A 6,145-nucleotide genomic window follows, 5' to 3' on the forward strand; every position below is an offset into this window, starting at 1 on the left:
GTAGTGAGGTTGACCCAGGATCGGACATTGTTTCGTTCTGCTGTGCATGGTGTTGCTATGAGTTGGTTCTGACTCGATGGCACCTGACAACAACAACAACAACAATCTTTATTACATAATAAGGAGAAATTTTTCAAAAGAGGTGTGAGCTCAGTTGTGTCCTAATGAACACTGGAAGGTAACACTGTCCCAGAGTGGCACAAATGGTCTGCGCTCCACGACTCATCTTACAGTTGGTCAGCATTGGGTTTGGGTTTTTTTGATGGTGTGTGTGTGTGCGTGTGTGTCTATGGATTAATGCACTGGACTAGAAAGTCTGTTTGAACCACAAGAGTGAAGGTTCAAACTCACCAGCCACTCTTTAGAAACCCTATACAGGATCGCTATGGATCAGAACTGACTTGACAGTTAACAACAGTACAATAAACCAGCCAAACCAGGGTCTTGTGCTAATGCCGAATTAGTAATGTGAAATGGCTAAGTGACCTGATAAAGTCAGTTAGACACTTTGAGCCATTTCTTATCTGTAAAATGGGAAGAAAGGCTATATGAAAGGCATTCTGCCTTGCTTTTACATTAGCATGCTGTGATTCTCTTGGTACATTGGTTTTGTATTTCTTCTTTTGAATGTTTTCTATAAACATGTATTTTTTATATTTTCACGGATCTTGTTATTAAGACAATTATGATGCAGATATTTTTAGAGCCTAATTGTCTCATAAAGTAGTGTAGTAGTTACGACTCGGACTGCTAACCTCAAGGTCGGCAGTTCAAAACTACCAGCCGTTCTTCAGGAGAAAGATGAGGCTTTCTGCTCCCATAAAGATTTACAGCCTCAGAAACCCTGTGCAGGGTCACTATGAGTTGGAACTGACTCCACGGCACTTAACAACCACAACAATCATTTTGTAGATGAAAATAACGTTTCTAACTTACTTCCAAATCCTTTGGTGGAAATTATTTGTTGCTGCAGTTTTTCCATGTTTTAAAATTCAAGATGGACAGATAGATGAATATAAAGATGCATGTTTATATGTGCATGAAAATAGGAAAACATACATAAGACTACTGCTAAGTGGGTACTAGGGTGGCTGGGGGTAGAGCTGTGATATAGAGGAAGAGGAGAAATTGAGATACTTTAACCCTATGTCTTTTGATATTCGATGAATGGTTTGCAGTATGATGTGGTATTTGTATATGAAAACCCACTGCCATCAAAACTCATAGCAACCTTATAGACCAGAATAGAAGTGCTCCACAGGGTTTCTGACGCAGTAAGTCTGTAAGGAAACTGACAGGTAGGTCCCAGCCACCAGTCTTCCTATTAACAGCCCAATGCTGAAACCACTGCACCCCAAGGTTGAAGACAACACTTACACAAAGGGCTAGCCAGGGCAGTCACAGATGTAATGGGTACATGGCTACTTAGTGCACAGAATGGGTTGAACTAGAGACTGTCAGTACTTTAAAGACTGACTTTCTGGAGCAGCAAACGAGCAGACACTAAACTATTTGCTGTTTAAGGGGGGAAATAATTATTTGCATCCCCAATTCAGTTATCCTTTCTGTTACAACTCTAAACTGGATGAGGAACATTATTGTTATATTGAACTACAGGAAACACACAAACCTGCTGCCATCCCACTGCTTCCAACTCAACCCCATCCAGTTTCAAAGGTGGTAATGTTTACAAACTTACAAAGTCTTACAGCTGGTGAATTTGAACCACTGACCTTTCCATTAACTAAGCACTAACCCTCTGTCCTGCCAGGATTCCTTAACTCAACCAAAGCAAGAGTGGAATCAGCCTAATAATGCCACTTCCATAACAAATGACATGCTAATCTGCTTCATTAGAAACTCCCACTTCTTTCCCACTAAGTATATACTTGGACTCCTGGTATGGTGCTATAGGATAAGTACTGGACTGCAAACCACAAGGTCAGCAGTTCAAACCCACCAGCTGCTCATTGGACATAATTACACTTTTTTCAATAATAATTTTTCAATTACTAATGTCAGGAATACTAATGCAGCCTCTTTCTGTTAGAATTTAGATCACAAGCTAATTTAGAAATAAGGAATCTCTGATTTAAAAGTAGGACAGAAAGGGTAAAAGGATCTCAGAAGGTCTCTTCTAGTTGGCAGATTCACTTGGTAGAATCTATTCTAGATTCACTTAGGTTGGAACCTGCATATATTTATTTATTTAATTAAGTCACAGCTTATACCCTTGTCAAACAACAAAGGAAGTACACTATACCCCATAGACATACTCTTTCCTGTCCTGAGAGAAGCGGTGCTGGTCAAACACTCATAGAATCTTAATCTGTGCTCTTTCTCTAGATTCCAGAAGATTCCAGGCTTATAATATGTATATATACGTATATATATATATATATATATCAGTTATTGTTCTTTCTCAGTGTTATGCTTTCCAAGTTATTTTTAATGTTTTAGTTGGCTACTTCTTGATGGCACAAAGGTACCTGTCTTATCAGTTATTTATCTCCAAAATCACATTGTAGCAATAAATTACTTCTAGTAGATTTCCAGTTAATCCTGTCCCTTGCTTCTACCAAAGCTGTCTGACTTTCCTTAAATCTAGAATGCAGTTTACTTTGGCACTCCACTAACAGCCCAAGGTTTTAATTAGTATTAATCTGTACTGTTTCTTTACGACAATGGCATATATAATTAACTTGAAACAGTGCATAAAAATGAAGGCAATGTTCCCAGTATAAAAGATGACTTATAAATAATTTATACGTGTAAGATTACAGCACAGAAAACCCCGTATCGAGTCACTGTGAGTTGGAATTGTCTTGACAGCATACAACAATAACAACAAAAATCATACTAGATATATGTGTATTTTATATCTGTACCAAAAATACGTGTGTGTGTATACAGAGCTTCATAATATGGAGCCTGTTGGAGTCTTAAACAAAATAAAAAATGTGATATAGAGAACAAACAAGATGGCTAATTGTGTAGAAGTGCAGTGCGGAGCTCTGTCAGCAATAACACAGAATACCGGACCAAGCAAGCTCAGGGTATGGTGCCAGAACTCTGAAACACATGTAAAGGAATGTTTGGAAGGTTGGAAGGTTTACAGCTACGGGAATTTGTAGCAGAAGCAAGAAATCCTTTGCTTTCTAATCCAAGATGCTCAGCTGCTCCCAGAACCACCATCTTGGGAGACACCAAGTAGGGGAAGGATCAGAGCAGCCACGGATGCATGAAATTTCTCAGGAAGAAGGGTGAAATGGGAAGCCCATCTCCCGATCACATCTACCTGGAGGCAATCATAAAGCATAAAAAAAAAATACCAAAATACACACCCATCTAAGTATTATAGCTACAGATAACTCCTGAATATGCCCCAAAAAACAGAAACAGATGACTATATCAGCACATGTTCAGAAACGAGATAAAGTGACTGAGGCAAATGAGCTGGAAGTAGACCTACACTCCATACTGGAAGATGGGCTGGCTTTGGAAATGCCGGAGAAGGAATTCAGAAAAATGATTATAAAATGTATCAAAACACTAAACAATAGAGTTGAGAAAAATAAGGAAGAAGTCAGGAAAGCACTACAGGAACCATCCAATAAGACAGATACAGCATTGGAAATAATTCTAGAATATCAGAAATGGACAATACACTGAAAGGGTAAAGGAGTAGAATTGAAGAGATAGAAGCCAGAACTAGTGAGCTAGAAGATAAATCTCGCAACACTGCTAAGATAGAAGAGCAATCACAATAAAGGATAAAAATCTGAAGAAGGCCTAAGATTCATACTGGACAACAAGAAAAGGAATAACTTAAGAATTATTGGCATTCCAGAACAGGAAGAATCACACAAGTCCACAGAGGAGATCATTGAAGAGCTTCTGGAACAAAATTTCCCTAACATCTTGAAAAGTGAAAAGATAAGCATTCAAGAAGCTCAACAATCCCCAGGAAGGATAAACCCTAAAAGACAGTCACCAAGACATATCATAATCAAGCTCTCCAAAATCAAAGATAAGGACAGAATCCTGAAAGCAGGGAAAAGAGCAGTATAACATACAAAGGCAAGCAAATCAGATTAAGCTTGGATCTCTCAAGAGAAATTATGCAAGCAAGAAGGCAATGGGAAGACATATATAAACCCTGAAAGACAAAAACTGCCAACCAAGAATCCTTACCCAGCAAAGATGTCAATCAAATACAATGCTGTAATCAAAACATTCCAGGATAAACAGAAGCTAAGGTATTTTTCCAAAGCCAACCCTGCTATGAAAAATATCCTAAAGGAAGTTCTGTGAACTGAGAACCAACAAGAACAGACAACAACCAGAGAATGACGAACATGGCAGCATCACCCTGAACTCAAATGACAAATGGAAGAGTCAAGAACAGAATAAAATTATAAGAACAGAGGATCTGGGCGGTCAGTCTATGATCAAAACAATTACAATATCAAAGAAGGTAAACACAGAAGAACAGAGATCCATGTGGTGAGAAGGTCAGGTAGATTACAGGATAAAATAGACTGTCTTAAATGGAGGGAAGAGTTAATGGAATATAAGGTAACCACAGCAATGGGATTGGGGTGGGGGTTTTAGTCCAGGTGTTGGGAGGGAACTACAAGAAGGGGGAGGAGGTGGAGAACAATCTAGGGGAACACTGAGACATGTTTGCATGACCTAAGTGGGACATGCTCAACCTTGAAACAACAGGGATCTGTGATACAGGAATCGAGGCATAGTCTGAAGAGGGGAAATAATACTAAAATGCTTGACTGTCTTATAAATATTGATTTCCAACAATGGTTGCTGAATTTTATTGAGAAAATTAAAAATAATGAAGTTCTAGTTGCTGGATTTAGTTGCAAAGGTCATGCTGGTAGTGACATTCCTGGAGTCTGCTTTAACACTGTCAAAGTACCAACATCTCTCCATTGGCCTTATACAAAGGCAAGAAGGAAAGACCAAGATTGTAAGTTTTGATGTTGAAAATGTAACAATAATAAATTTTTCATATTCTAGAAAGAAAAAACAGAACATGTGTTTAATTAGCATCAGTTTTCCACAGTTATAAATATCTACTTAGAGTTTACTTGAATTTTAGTCATGATTAGGCTTAGATACAAGGAGCTCTGGTAGCGTAGGGGTTACGAATTGGGTTGCTAACCTCAAGGTCAGGAATTTGAAACTACCAGCTGCTCCGTGGAAGAAAGATGAGACTTTCTGCTCCTGTAAAGTTTTACAGCCTCGGAAATCCTATACAGGATCACTATGAGTCAGAACTGACTCCATGGTACACAACCACCACCACCAGACTTAGATACAGTGGTAGATAAGAAATCACTATAGCATATTCTATACTGATGTAACTGACAGAGAACCTGCATTTCAGACAATAATATGACAATAATAATAATATAAGGATTAGACATACCAGTGAATTTGAGTTAATATAGCAAAGAATGCTGTTTCCATACCTTATTGGATATCATCATATCTACTCAGTAATTGAAATGTTGCTTAGAAATACTGCCCTTCATGCTTATAAAGGTGATGTTGCCTGATTATTTTAACTCATATTATTGCATTTTTATTGTTGTTGTTGTTGAGTGCCATCAGCTCCATTCTGTCTCATAGCACCCTTGTATAGGGTTTCCAAGGAGCAGCTGGTGGGTTTGAACATCATTCTTGCAGTTAGCAGTCCAATGCAGGAAAGGCCATATAGCGCCACACAAGGACTTCTGAATTATTATTAATAGCATTTCTTTTCTTTTAAATTAGTGACATTTTCTTTCACTTTGTATAGGGAAAATTCTTGAATAATGACTTACATGATACTTTATGTCTGGGCTTATACAAAACAGAGACTTCTGTCTTAGCAGATCTGAACAAAATTCATTCATTCATTAAAAAATTTGTGCCAAGTACTATTTTTTCTAGACAGTGGAGATATGAAACTTCCTTCCTCTATGAAGTTTACATTCTTGGATGGAAATACAGTCTAAACAAACAAAAAATGTTAAAAGGAGTAAAAATGTGATAAATGCATGAAGAAAAGTAAACTAGAAGGATGTTGAAAGGATGGGGAGGGATAGCCTTCCTGAGAAGGTGACAATGAAGTGAAGACCTG

Source organism: Chrysochloris asiatica, unplaced genomic scaffold (genome assembly GCF_000296735.1).
Source record: "Chrysochloris asiatica unplaced genomic scaffold, ChrAsi1.0 scaffold00063, whole genome shotgun sequence".
Taxonomy (NCBI): Eukaryota; Metazoa; Chordata; class Mammalia; order Afrosoricida; family Chrysochloridae; genus Chrysochloris; species Chrysochloris asiatica.